The sequence below is a fragment of the Lissotriton vulgaris genome, chromosome 8 (genome assembly GCF_964263255.1).
Source record: "Lissotriton vulgaris chromosome 8, aLisVul1.2, whole genome shotgun sequence".
Classification (NCBI taxonomy): Eukaryota; Metazoa; Chordata; class Amphibia; order Caudata; family Salamandridae; genus Lissotriton; species Lissotriton vulgaris.
In genome coordinates this window covers 1181144107-1181159224 of record NC_141696.1, presented here as the reverse complement: position 1 = coordinate 1181159224, position 15118 = coordinate 1181144107, and the positions used below count along the sequence as shown (strand labels likewise).

The 15118-nt window shown below is 46.0% G+C and overlaps 1 protein-coding gene across 1 annotated transcript in view; it reads right to left on the bottom strand.

The window, feature by feature from the left end:
* Window positions 1-15118, bottom strand: part of LOC147698460 (serine/threonine-protein kinase Nek5-like) — a 1208702-nt gene that overhangs the window by 448308 nt on the left and 745276 nt on the right. The window lies entirely within an intron of this gene.

The following is a 15118-nucleotide window of genomic DNA, read 5'->3' as shown; positions in this document are numbered from 1 at the left end:
GGTAAGTAGTCATGCATTAATTTTGTGAAAACATTGACAAAGCTTCCCTCTCAATACTGATGCAATCTGTTCACAATGACTTGTTTAAGTGATGATTCAGCACAACTGTTTTGAACTTTTCAGAAACATGACAAACTTGTAATGGACTGGCACGCTATTGTAGTACATCCTGCCTGATAGTGGTAGGCAGTGAGTTCACTGCAAAAAATGCTTTATGCAAACCTTTTTATTCATCTCTTTAAGTACGGATTTTAAGGAAATACATATGTTTACTTTGTTTCCAACCTTATTTGTACTTGCTGGACATGGACATATGGTGTTTTCAGTTTTGTCAACATTAACTCCGTCAGCCTCGTGCTTAACACGTAAACCAGATTGTTTATTTTATTGGTATATTTGTAATTTTTACATGTCAGTTGTCCAGTCCACTCATGCAGGACACTGCCTAAAAGTCAAACCCTAATCTGAGCCAGCAGAGAAGATTCCTCCACTCACCTGTTGTGCAAGATCGGTGGCATGAGGTGGAATATAGGTTTGTTTTACTCCAAATTAAGATTTGAAATGCAAAAGGAAAAATAAACTAGTTTTTTAGAAATGTCAGTGATGTGAACGTACGCAAGTTCGCTAATGAATTTGGTGGGTTATCTTATGCAAGAGCAAAAAGAACAACTGATGGACAGAATGCAGAACATTGTCATACATTCACTCCAGTGCAGAGATCTGGGCCTAAATCTCTCATCAGCCAGGATAGCTTGACTCCAGTGGCATGGAGAGCACGGGACCCATGTCTGGTCATACCCATCCCACTCGGGGTGACGAATGCAAAAAGAACAATTGATGGACAGAATGCAGAACAATGTCATATATTCACCCCAGTACAGAGATCTGGGCCTAACTCCATCGTTTTATTGCTCCCCGTACCATTCCAGTTTGAACCTAGCTATTTGAAAATCAGACTTGACCCTACCCCAAATGGGAACAGTCCAGCCCAAACTGCCAGGCCAGGTCTTCTCTGGACTGGAAACAAGCATCCTAGGACCAGTTTCGGGGTTTCTCCCCTCATCAACCAGGATAGCTTGACTCCAGTGGCATAAAGAGCACAGGACCCACGTCTGTACATACCCATTTCACTCTGATGACAAATGTAAAAACAACAGCTGATGGACTGAATGCAGAATAATAGCATACATTCACCCCAGTACGGAGATCTGGGCCTAAATCCATCATTGTTTTGCTCCCCATGCCATTCCAGCCATATGCAAATTAGTCTTGAACCTGCCCCCAAGGGGAACAGTCCAGCCCAAACTGCCAGGCCAGGTCCTCCCTGGACTGGAAACAAGCATCCAGGGACAGGTTTTGGGGTTTCACTCCTCATCAGCATAGGATACCTTGACTCCAGTGACATAGAGAGCATGGGATCCACCTCTGGGCATACATGTCCAACTCAGGCTGACAAATGCAAAAAGAACAATTGATGGGGCGAATGCAGGACAATGTCATACATTCACCCCACTACAGAGATCTAGGCTTCAATTCATAGTTTTTTTCTCCCCATGCCATTCCAGTTTGAACCCAGCCATTTGCAAATCAGTCTAGACCCTGCGCCCATTGTGAACAGTCCAGCCCGATCTGCCATGCCAGGTTCTCCTTGGACTGGAAACAAGCATCCTAGGACCGGTTTCGGGGTTTTACCCCTCAACACCAAGGAGCACGGGACCCACGTTTGGGAACACCTGTCCCACTCGGGGAGACAAATGCAAAAAGAACAACTGATGTACAGAATGCAGGACAATGTCATACATTCACCCCCGTAAAGAGATCTGGGCCTAAGTCCATAGTGTTTTTGCTCCCCACGCCATTCCACTTTGAAACCAGCCTCACGCAATCAGTCTTGACCCTGCGCCCTAAAGGAACAGTCCAACCCGAACTGCCAGGCCAGGTCCTCCCTGGACTGAAAAGAGGCATCCTCAATCAATCAATCAATCATATAATTTGTAAAGCGACTACTCACCCGTGAGGGTCTCAAGGCGCTGGGGGGGGGGGGGGGGGGGTGACGCTGCTACTGCTCAAAAAGCCATGTCTTAAAGGGACTTCTGAAGGTCAGCAGGTCTTGGGTCTGCCGTAGGTGGATGGGGAGGGTGTTCCAGGTCTTGGCGTCGAGGTGGGAGAACGATCTGCCACCGAAGGTCGTTCTTCGGATGCAGGGGACTATGGCAAGGGCGAGGTCGGCGGAGCTGGCGGGTGGGGGTGTAGAAGCTGAGTCGTCTGTTGAGGTACGCAGGTCCGGTGTTGTGGAGTGCCTTGTGTGCGTGAGTGAGGAGCTTGAAGGTTATCCTCTTGTTGACGGGGAGCCAGTGCAGGTCTCTCAGGTGGGGTGTGATGTGGCTGCGGCGAGGAATGTCGAGGATCAGGCGTGCAGAGGCGTTCTGGATGCGTTGAAGCCGTCTCAGGAGTTTGGCCGAGGCTCCTGCGTAGAGAGAATTTACGTAGTCCAACCTGGTGCTGAGGAGGGCCTGGGTGACCGTTCTTCTCGTTTCGGTGGGGATCCACTTGTAGATCTTGCGGAGCATGCAGAGGACCAGTTTCGGGGTTTCACCCCTCACCTGCCGGAATAGCTTGACTCCAGTGGCATGGAGAGCACGGGACCCACGTCTGGGCATACACATCCCACTCGGGATGACAAATGCAAAAAGAAAAATTGATGGCCCGAATGCAGAATGTCATACATTCACCCCACTACAGAGATCTGGGCCTAAATCCCTCTTTTTTTTCTCCCCATGCCATTCCAGTTTGAACCCAGCCATATGCAAATCAGTCACGACCCTGCGCCTAATGATAACAGTCCAGTCCGAACTGCCAGGCCAGGTCCTCCCTGGACTGGAAAAAAGAGTCCTAGGACCGCTTTTGTGGTTTCACCCCTTATCAGCCAGGATACCTTGACTCTACATGCATGGAAACCATGGGACCCACGCTGGGCATTAACTTCCCACTCGGGCTGACAAATGCAAAAAGAGCAATTGATGGGCTGAATGCAGAACAAGGTCATACATTCACCCCCACTACAGAGATCTAAGCCTAAATCCATTGTTTGTTTTCTCCCTATTCCATTCCAGTTTGAACCCAGCTGTTGGAAATCAGTCTTGACCCTGCGCCCAAGGTGAACAGTCCAACCCGAACTGCCGGGCCAGGTCCTCCCTGGACTGGAAACAAGAATCCCAGGACTGTTTGCGGGGTTTCACCCCTCATCAGCCAGGATTGCTTGACTGCAGTGGCTTAGACAGCAGGGGCCCACGTCTGGGCATACCCGTCCCACTCGGGCTGATAAATGCAAAATGAACAATCGATGGACAGAATGCAGAAGAATGTCATACATTCACCCCAGTAGAGAGATCTGGGCCTAAATCCATCATCAGGGAAGGTTTCCATATCAATAGTAAAATCAGTAATGCCCCAAGCTGTTAACTGACTTATTGTGGTCCTCCCACTACCATCGATATCAGTGTTAGGAGTTGTCAGTCCTTGCGGCCCTGAGCAGGTTAGCGGGATTGAGGATGGTACACAAAGGCCCAGAGAACAGTGCCTGCCCTTCTAGCTCCTTACCTGATTATGTGCAAGTGCGCCTCTACCATTCCAGGGCTCCTGAAGTGGGATGGCAGCATCGGCAGTCCGCAGTCTTAGGTCGTGAAGAATCTCCTTCCCCATCGGCCCAGTTGCAGGGGGGGACTTGAATAGGCACTTGCAGCTGCAGCCCGGAACAGAACTCCGTGACGGGGGCTGCAGTGGCGTCATAAGCCGCTGGATTCCTTTGTTGGTGAGGGGACTCCCCTCAGCTGTTCTCAGAGTAGCTGCACCTCGGGTTGCAATTAACTAGGTGATTTTGAGCCACCTGGCTCACAGTGGCAGGGCTTCTGCAAGTGGGAGTGCCTGGATCGCACAACTGAAAACATTAGGAACACGAAGTCCTTGTTGTCCAAGGGACCTCAGAGGGAAAATCAGGGCCAAGCCAACAAGCCCTTGGAGTTCTTGGGTTGACTAGGAGAAGAGGGCAGGTTCTTTCCTCCCTCACTGCATAGGTAGCAAGCAACAGGCCAACACAGCAGATCACAATGCAAAGTGGCAGTCCCTCCATACAACGCAGCACTCACCTTGTAGCCGGCCAATATAGCAGAGGAGAGGCAAAGTGGCAGTCTGTTCTGGCAATGTTGCTTCTCTTGGTTGCAGAGTCACCTCAGGACCACAAAGTGAACTAGTTTGGGGTGTAAGTGGTCCAGTACTCATACCAAAATGTGTCTTTGAAGTGGGGGAGACAACAAAAGGGGCCTTGGAACCTCACAAGGTCCCTGCCCTTCCTCCCATGGTTTCAGACGCACTACAGGGGTGTATGAAGCTCTGTGTGTGGGGACAGGCACAGCCCTATTCAGGTGCAGGTGTCAGCCCTTCCCTTCTAATCTAATGCAGGAAGGCTCATCAGCCGTGTGATGGCCATCAGGATACAAATGTCACACCGGAGCTCCCTTAGTGTGACTGTCTAGAGGGAATGCACAAAGCCCGCCTGTAGTCCTGACCCAGACCTGTATTCAGAAACAGGCAGAGGCACAGGATAGTTAAAGTAAGAAAATGCCAACTTTCTAAAAGTGGCATTTTCAGACCTGTAATTTAAAAACCAACTTCACTAAAATATTTGTTTTTAAATTGTGAGTTCAGAGACTACAGTTTTCTATCTGCTCCCAACGGGAAGTTACACGTTAAAATACGTTTAAAGGGAAACTCTATGTTAACACATGTGAGAGATAGGCCTTGCAGTAGCCAAAAACGAATTAAGCAGTTTTCACTACCAGAGCATGGAAAAATATAAAGAACATGTCCTACCTTTTAAATACACTGCATCCTGCCCTTTGGGCTGCCTAGGGAATAACTTAGGGGTGAGTTATATATAATAAAAGGGAAGGTTTGGGCCTGGTAAGTAGGTTAACTTGCCTGGTTGAAATTGCACTTTAAAGCTGCACACACAGTCTCTGTAATGGCAGGCCAGAGCCATGTTTAACACCTTGGCTGCTAGGTGTTTTCCCCCCCTGTGCTGGAAATTGCTCAGAGGCTGTAATCATGACGAGCTCAGCTCGTCATCAGCACAGCTCAACTGTGCATCATGACGAGCTGAGCTCGTCATCAGCATCGAAAGGGTTAAAGGGCTACTGAGTGGGTAGCACAATCTGTGCTGCAGGCCCACTAGTAGCATTTCATTTACAGGCCCTGAGCACACATAGTACAATTTAATAGGGGCTTACAATTAAATTAAATATGCCAATTGTGGATAGCCAATTTTAACATGTTTAGAGTTCAGAGCATATGCACTTTAGCATTGGTCAGCATTGGTAAAGTGCCAATAATCCTAAAGCCAACAAAAAGAGGGTCAGAAAAATAGGAGGAGGAAAGCAAAAAGTCTGGCGATAACCCTACAGAAAGAGCCAGGCCCAATAAGCAGTCTTCATAATGAATTGTGGTATGTGCTGTCCAAACCAGCCATTCTACTCAAATATTTCTGTTTTGTGGGGGAGTGGGGGGGGGGGGGGGGTTTGCAGTCATATACCTGTGCATCTGGAAATATCCTAATAACGTCTTTTGGGATATACTACTCATCAGAGGCATTGCTGTGGGTGTGCATAACTTTGTCCTCTAAATAGCAGTAGTGAAATACAAAACCAACCGCAACTGCGTCAATGTGACTAAAAGAGCTGACCACGTCCGCTACCAATGGAAAGATCCCCCTTTTAACATTTTTCACATTTGGTTTGCTCACAGGACACCATACATTTATTTCCATTTTTAAACCCCTCTTTTCCAAACGCTCACCAAATCACAAATCACAAACAACAAACCACAAAATCCTCGTGCCAATCCCTAACTTGAATCACACCATCTACTCAAGAAGATCTCCCTCACCATGTCTCAGCCAATTGACTTCTCTGATAACATCAAAAGCACTCTAGATGAATATAATACTAAGGTTTATGAAATGTTGGACACCCTCACTCTTCTTCAGCAGGCACACTAGCCACTGCAACCAAGCCAACCGTATTTCACTAACTGCCTCCAGGAGAAAAAGTGAAAAGTCTGTCATGGTGAAAAAGTCTTGTACATACACGTTATACATAGTACACACTAAGCTAAACAACCTAATTAAATCATACAAACTCACCATGAACTCTGCCGAGTCAAACTTCACCCAAGTGCAAAGTTCCAAATCTGACAACCTCTCCAGATCTCTATTTCAATTAATCCATCACAGCACTTTCGTCCCCCTTTTTTCAAAAAAGACTTCTGAACCTAAACATTTAATGAATTCCTTCAGTTCTTAATGAACATAATCAGCTCTGCAAGATAACTTCAAATCAACTACCACTGTAAACACACACCTCTACCACACAATATCAACAACACATGGGTTGCTTTTTCCCTCTTTGACACCAATGATCTCTGAGACCATCCAGGTTAGCCAAACCATCAAATATTATTAGGACTTGCCTCCTGTTTGAATTATTTAAGATAACTTTTAATTTTTTCACAGAATTCTGGTGCTCACTGATTAACAGCTCGCTCTTCCGAGCAGTCGTCCGAGATTCCCTAAAAAGTGGGAAAATCACGCATATTAAAAAACTACCCTGGACTTCAAATCAGTCACAAGCTTTAGGCCAATATCAAACCTTCCTTGGATAGGCAGAACTATAAAGAGGTGCCACTCCAAGCAACTGCTTGCCTATAAAAATAGAAAACATCTACTGACCAACTACTAATCGTGCTTTGTCCCTGGTTTTAGCTCTAAAACTACCTTAAAAACCTTTGAAAATTGTAATTATACCCTGAATAATGGAGATTCCAGCCTCCTTGTTCTCCTAGACCAGTTTACAGACTTTGACACAGTTGAACACAGTAGACTTCAGCTTCCCTGCAGCATCACAAAAGCTTTTGCAGACTTTGTGGTGCTCCAGAGAATGCAGGTTGTGCACTTGTCGATGTCCTTTCTAACAGATAGACAGCAACTTGTGAAGACCAGCAAACTGACCGGGCACAGATGCTCAGCAGAGTCCTTCAAGACGCCATACATGCCCCTACTGATTTAACCTGTTCTAGACCACTTTACTTTGGTCCTCGAAGGGTCCGGTGTATTCGTTCGTCAGTATGCATCTGATCCATTCCAAAACTGCATGCATCCTAATCTCACAGAAACACGGTCAACCATTATCTACTTGATCAACTAAAAGAAGAGGTTTTGGATCCATCTTGGCCACCTCTGTTATGACACTGGAATTTACCCTCAAATCTCCTCTTTCTATTATCACATACATAAACAAATTTGTCAGTTCAGCCAAATTTCACTTTACCCACTTTAAAAAAAGATAAAATAATTCTTGTGCATGCAATAATGCTATCCATCGGACTTAGAAATGTCATACTCATCAGCATCCCAAATAAAGCTCTGGCTTTCATCAAGGCAGCTATTCACTCCACATCTTGTCTTGTGTACTCTACTGGGAAATTCAGCTTCAATCACCTTGCATCCATCTCTCAAGGTAAGAATAACATTTCATTTGAAGTTCAATTCTTAGCTTACAAAGCCACTTACTGAACCACCCTGTTATCCCAGCAGCCTCCTCACCATCACTGGGAATCAAAAAAACACTTGAGGAGTCAAAACACAGTACACCTTAAAACACTTGAGGAGTCAAAACAAAGTACACCTTAAAACACAGAGGAGCAAAACCTTGCAAGTTCTTAAACAAACTTTCGCTTGAGCCACCATTTCTTTTAGGAACTATCACACAGTTAAGATTTACACTGCAGCCATCTAGTAGCATTTAGGAAAGGAATATAAACACATATCTCTAACATCCACCTGAACGCCTCTGGCATGGATCTTTCTCATCTATCCTCTGAGACTACCTACACTTCCAATGTTTGTTTACCCCATCGGTATACCCTCCTTTAGTACCATGCTTTTGTAGTTCACTGGTTAAATGTAAGTCACGCTAATACATTAAATCTCAAATAAAAGATTAGCCTTTTGCTGACCCCACAGAGAACAGAGATTATTGCATCTGCCATGAAGAAAACTTGCAAGGACGAACAGTGACTGGACTTTTGGCTGTGATCCTCAGTGGAGGTGGAGAAACTGCATTTCGACTTGTATGTATAGCAGGGCTTAATTTGTGCCGGTACTTTCCGGTGCTCAGCACCGGTACTTTATTGTCAGGGCCGGGGCTATACATGTCTTTCAGGAGGCAGTGTTGGTGAAGATAATTTTTCAAAAATACAGACACAGAGTGAGACGGCTTAACTTTTCCCACGTCGTCTGTGCTGCTCAGCTTCTCACTGTCACCCATTCATCAAGGCATGCCCTGACTCCTGGCTGGCTGGCGGCTGTATTTCAACTTTCATGCTTTCACTAATAAAAACAAGCATTTACAATGCAATGGTTTCGCCTTTGGAAAAGTTAGAGTTATTGGCATTGCTCATGACATTTCTTTTTTTTTTTACTTATAAATAAATGGCATTGTTATTTACATTGCCAACAGCTCTCTCAGCCCACACAGCCCTCACAGCCCACACAGCTCTCACAGCCCACACAGCCCACACAGCCCTCACAGCCCACACAACTCTCACAGCCCACACAACTCTCACAGCCCACACAACTCTCACAGCCCACACAACTCTCACAGCCCACACAACTCTCACAGCCCACACAACTCTCACAACCCACACAACTCACGGCCCACACAACTCACAGCCCACACAACTCTCACAGCCCACACAACTCTCACAGCCCACACAACTCTCACAGCCCACACAACCCTCACAGCCCACACAACTCTCACAGCCCACACAGCTCTCACAGCCCACACAGCTCTCACAGCCCACACAGCTCTCACAGCCCACACAGCTCTCACAGCCCACACAGCTCTCACAGCCCACACAGCTCTCACATCCCTCACAGCTGTCACAGCCCTCACAGCTGTCACAGCCCTCACAGCTGTCACAGCCCTCACACTTAAGTTTTTAAGGCACTCCTGATGCAGCAATATTTTACCTGAAAATCCCGAAAGCATGGAGTGTGATAATTTCCGGTTATGGTGTTACCCTTCCATTAGGAGACTGCCCTGAGGGTTTTAGAGTTATTGCTGAAATTGTTATTTTTACATTTCAGCATTTGCCTTCGACACTCAGGGCTATATTACATGGACACACTTTGCCAGGTCTTACCTAGTGAAAAGTGTCCTTGAATAAGAATCAAGATTCCGCCTTTTAATTGTAGCTCTATATGTACATATTGTATTTCAATTTATTGCTCTCAATATCTTCCTGTATCTTTTTACTCGGCTGAGAGGATGTCATTATCAAACCTATGTAGAGACACAATGACTACAGCATTAGGAGTAACCTAAAAATCAAAAGAAAAGTTTGATTCGCTTTCTACAAGTCAGTGTGTGAAACACAACAGGCCTGAAAGCACTCGTCTGTGAGGTCACTACCTCTTCCAGGCTCATCACAGGTGAGTAATGTTAAACACTGCCAACACTGCGAATGGAAGAAAATAGAAAACCCCTTCCACTCCTAAATCAAAGAACACATTCCTGAATTTCCGATTAAGGAAATTTCACCCGAAAATCAAGACAAGAGCTACACTGCTAAGGAGCACCCGCCTTTTAACTGCAGTAAAATGAGCCTGAAAAGTTGAGCTCTCAGGGCCATTATATTAAATGTGGCCTTACCAGGCACCTGTCAAAGATGATGAATGGATCAGTGTATTTTTGGAACCCGTCAAAGTTAGATTAATAAGAGAAAGAGTGCAGAGTGTTTGATTACCCATGCTGGCTGAGACACCACTTACATGTAAAATACAGCAGCAGTGGTTCCATGCAGGCAGTGGTTCCAGGCAGCTTTGTGTCGGTCAGAATCTAAGAACGAAGCAAGATCGTTCTTAGGAGAGTCCAAGTCCACAAGGGAGGTGGCCAAGCGCATAGAAGGGAGCAGGGATGGGGTATGTGCATCTTACCAGCCTAAAAAAAAAAACTTGCCATTTTGAATCGGAGAACAGGTGAATGAGACTGACAGGATACCAGTTCTCCGGATGGAGTTTTTTTTACTATTATTATTATTTGACATTTGCATGGTGCGTGGAGTGGCACGGTCTGATATCACAGCACTATGGGTTGTTCAGGGATAACTGGCACGTTTATGAGGTGGACCATTGCAAGCTGGTGGCTCACTAGGATTGTGGGCATGTGTGAACGTCCAGTAGTGTGAGTAGTGCCACTTTACAGAACTACTTGAAAGATAAATAGCATGTTTGCTCTTGTGAAAATTATATGGTTTTGGCATTTTGCAAACACCTGAAGAGGTGGTGATACAATTCTATGACAGAGAAATGGTGCTCGCAATGGCAGTATTTGAGAAGAGAAAGGCCTTCACTGTGAAAAGGGAGAGGTGGCTGCTCTCCCTCTCTCTCGAGATACCAAGCAGCTCAAAGTCTCGGTGAACACGTTGCTGCTAGAAAAAGAAAAGGCAGGCACTTCTTGGCCGAGGACGTAAAAGCCAGCCACAAGCATACAAGGGGCCTTATTTATGAGGCCTTGCGTCAGTTTTGCGCTGCGGATGCGTCACTTTTTGTGACGCATCTGCGGCGCAAAACATGCGCCTTGTTGCGCCATATTTAAAAAGTGACGCATCTAGGTAGATGCGTTACTTTTTAAACCCCTGCGCCACATTATACCTGCGTCAGGTATAATGTATGCAGAGGGGGCGTTCCCCCGCAAAAAGCCTCGTAATAGTGACGCAGTGAAATCTATGAGATTTCACTGCGTCACTTTTAGGATGCGGTTGCGTCAAAATCTTGCGCCTGCCTCACAGCAGGCGTAAGACTGACGCAAGCCCTTTCACATGGGGCTTTCCCCATGTGAAAGGACGCATTGCTGGAGATGCGTCACTTTTGTGACACACTCCAGCAATGCGTCACTTTTGCGCTTACAGATGCGTCAGAAATACTGACGTATCTGTAAGTCCTTGCGACATGATGCGTCATACATTAAATATGGCGCATCATTGGTGTCGCAAGGAGTGCGCAGTGAAAAGTGACGCATCGCTGTTTTCACGCAGCGATGCGTCACTTTTCATAAATGAGGCCAAAGGAGCGGATGAGGCTCCACAGATCTTTGAAAAAAAGCAAAAGTATTTTAAAGCGCCACAGTACCTACTAGTACAGTTTCAGGGGTATGAACGCAGAAGTGATTGATTTAAACTCTGCAACTTTATGAAACAATCTCTCATATTTCTAGCAGTTGACAGACCACCAGGCTAAAAACACTGAAGATATGTGAACCTTGCTGTTGAACTGCCAGGTGTAGAAGACAAGGATTCTTCCAGTTATTAACAGGGTGCCTCTGTCCTAAGGAACAGGACGAATGGTTTAAACTGAGACAAAGTTCACTCAGACTGAATGAAGTCTGTTCTACGATGGGCAGACTCTTGCACTGCTTAAACACCCCAGAGCTGAGAAAGGCACCAGCTCAGAAATACCAGAAGCCGGGTTCACTCTTGGTTGCGAGTGACGAGCGGCTGGAGGTGGTCTCTTCAGAGGACCCTGTACTTATCCCCCGTCGTAGATGTACACTTGGACAATCACCATTCTTCCATAAGGCCAGAGCTGGGATCTGCCACTCTACTGTAATGGAGAACACAAGTCATGATTTTATAAGGAGTTCCTAGTCCAGAGCAATATACTGTTCTTTTAGTCTTCAACAGTTCATCTCACACAGTTCACTAGCATGTTACACTTGGCATGGGACAAATCATCTACAGGTCACCTAACACCTGAACATAATCACAATACCCTGAAACAAAAGACAATGCAGAACCTGTACCCAAACATCTATACACACCTCGCTGAAACCTTCTACTGATCTCATCAAGAGACTATCTTTGCATTTCGATCTTCTGACAGAATGAGGCCGTTTCTGCACTCCCAGAGCTGGCATATCAAAGTGCCTTCACCACGTAAGTAACCTGCCTTTAGAACGAATTACACTGTCAGACAGCTGCAACATCACTGAGCCCCCTGGCATGTCAGAAGTGGAAATCTCATTCAACCAGAGGCACCAAGCAAGAGAAGATTGCAGAGGAGCTCCACACCTCATTACTTTGACTGGTGTGGGAGGACCCCTGAGCAGCAGCAGCAATATGGACTCCCTTCAGTGAGAGTTTGTGAACCGACTTGTGAGTACATCTACCCGAGGCTCTAGTCGCTAGTCACTTCAGTGACTACTGGACCCCTATTCACATATAACGGTTAACACTTGACACATGTTTCCCCGACGAATCAACACTCATGTACCGCTTTTCCATATATCTACCGCCTGAGTTGTGTTGTTTTGCTGGTCTTTCTCTGCTCCCTGCCTTGCCAGCTGGCAACTTTCTCCTCAATCAAGCTGGCTACTTTTTGTTAATTTGATGTTAGCAGATGCTAATCTTGGGACAATTTCACAAGACTGCAGCCGTCTGCCACTGTTTTTTTTATTTATTTACAGAGCTGCAGGAAAATTGCAGTGCCAGCACACACAGATCCAGCAGTGAGAATTGGTGGATTTTGCCTACTACTTTCTTTGCTTGAATGTTTCAACCGCCCTTATGTCCTCAAGCAGGACACTCACAACCAGGCAGGCAGTAACACCTTCAGCAAACAGCTGAACAAGCTACACTGCAAGGGGCAGACGGGTTGGGTGGTTAAAGGAGGGGAAAACATAATCAACACTTCACTTTTCTGAACAAACATGGATATCAGATACAGTAATTGTAAGTGGTAGAGTGACCATGAAATTTACACCGGGCAGACAGTTTGGCCACAATGAGGCAAAGTGCAAAGCACACTGGGATAGGAGGTAGACACACACAAACTTCATTGTTTCAACAGAAACAAATAGCTATATAAACAACGCCTTATTCACGTCAAAGAGTTGAAAAAGCTGCAATATTTCATAATAACTAGGATAGCCACAAACACCAATAATGGGACAGTAAAAAGAGCATTAGTGGAGCGAAATGTTGCTGGAGCAGGCAGGCATGATTTGGTTGAAGGAATACACTGAGAAAGACAAGCAATCAATAACACTCAAGCAAATAATGCTTACAATAGGAAAGAGAACACAGTAAAGACACTGAGGCATTGTCTACAATGACAACAGAACAGGGATCATTCATGATGGGAAATTTACAACGAGGAAAACAAGTGAAATACAATTACACTCAAATATTCTGAATTAGGACAAGGAAACGCATACACCGGAGTAGGGAGACACAACACTGGACATAGACACACACAAGATTTGTCAATAAAGCATCACTGGGGCAATAATATACTAATAAAGTGACAAGAGACCTAACATTGGACACTGACACTTTTTAGAGTTGCCAGTACAGCAACAGAGGGGCAATGATATACTGATACCAGGATCAGGGGTACACTAACATGGAGACTAGGATAACAGGCATGCAGTTAACATTGGGACCGGACACAGGGATACACTTACACGTGATCAGGGAACAAATGGACAATGGCACATAGAAGAGGGGATATGCCTACACTGGGAGAAGAAGCACATGGATTTATGTACAGGCAATACACAGACACACAGAAAGCAAAAGGTCCCGGGGTACACCCATCATAGAACAGGAGGCACATACTTTGCGTCAGAGAATGAGCAAGGACCTGACAAATCAGTGAGAACACAACAGATAATACTGAATAAAAGCGGAGGATTTTGATTTGAGGCAAAAACACTAGAGCAACAAGACAATGGAGCAGAGAACACCAATACTTCAACTAGGGGACATGATATCCCTTTCCAAGCAAGACATGCATCAACTGTGGGCCAGGGAACACACCACAACAGAATGGAAAAGAACCAACTCTATAACACGCAATGCACTAATAATGAAATAGGGACGGGACAGAAGGAAGCAGACATCCAAACAGTGCTCAACACTCGAGTGGCTGTTGGTAGGAGGATGCAAGACCAGACTGGCCTCCCCTTCCCCCCCTCCCCTAACGGACCCTGCATAGTGTCACCAGGTCACTGGCAGGATAAGGAAAAGATTTAGACTATGACAGAGAACACACTGACAACAGGAACGTGGGTGTCCGTTTCAGGGACAGAGAGAGACAAAAAACGGAGGAAAAGGGCACACAACGAGACCCTGTTACAAGCTGGGTAGGTCAGGAAATACGTAAACACCAGCTCAAGGAATAAGCACACAGTCTTGGGCTCACAAAAAGCGCCAGTAATGAGTTGGGCCAGTGAATACACTGACACTGCCCCAGAGCAAGGAAACATGCTGGCACCAGGCTATAGAATACAGAGGCACCAGGCCACAGAATCCTACAGCGCCAAGAACGCCAAAAAATCATTAGTTGTGCAAATGCTGCACTACTCAAAAGTTGTATAATTACATAACAATGCACCATCTCCTATACTACCACAACCTTTCATAAGTGCAAATACATTCACTGAAGCACAGTCATCCCAGAATGAATACTAAAACACACAATGCACCCTGGTTGACTCATGCATGAAATTGTAAATTGTTGTGTCTTGTAAAGCGCACTGCTACCCGGAGGCCTCGTAGCGCTATATATGAACTCACCTTGTAGCGCAGCGCCTGGTGGATGTCCGCAGCCAGCTGCCTCTTCCACCATTGCCCCTCCAACTCCATGGCATGGGAGAGGCGCAGCTCCGGGACACCCGTGCACCGCTCCGACCTGTGTTTTCAAGAAAGACAACGGAGAGTGAAAGGGGAGGGGGGGCGGGAACGGGCACACGGGGAGGGGGGCGGGAACGGGCACACGGACAGGGGGGGGCGGGAACGGCGGACAAAATACGTAAACTTACAAAGTGACACCCAAATACGAGCGGCCTTATCCCAAAAATGTATATGGTCATAATAACACACCACAATGAAAAACATAAGGTAAAATATACCGACACAAACAACGCAGACACCAGTGCCCGGAACACGACAACACACCAACTAACGTTTTCAACGTGCTGGCTTTGGAACGCAGTTTAACTACCAG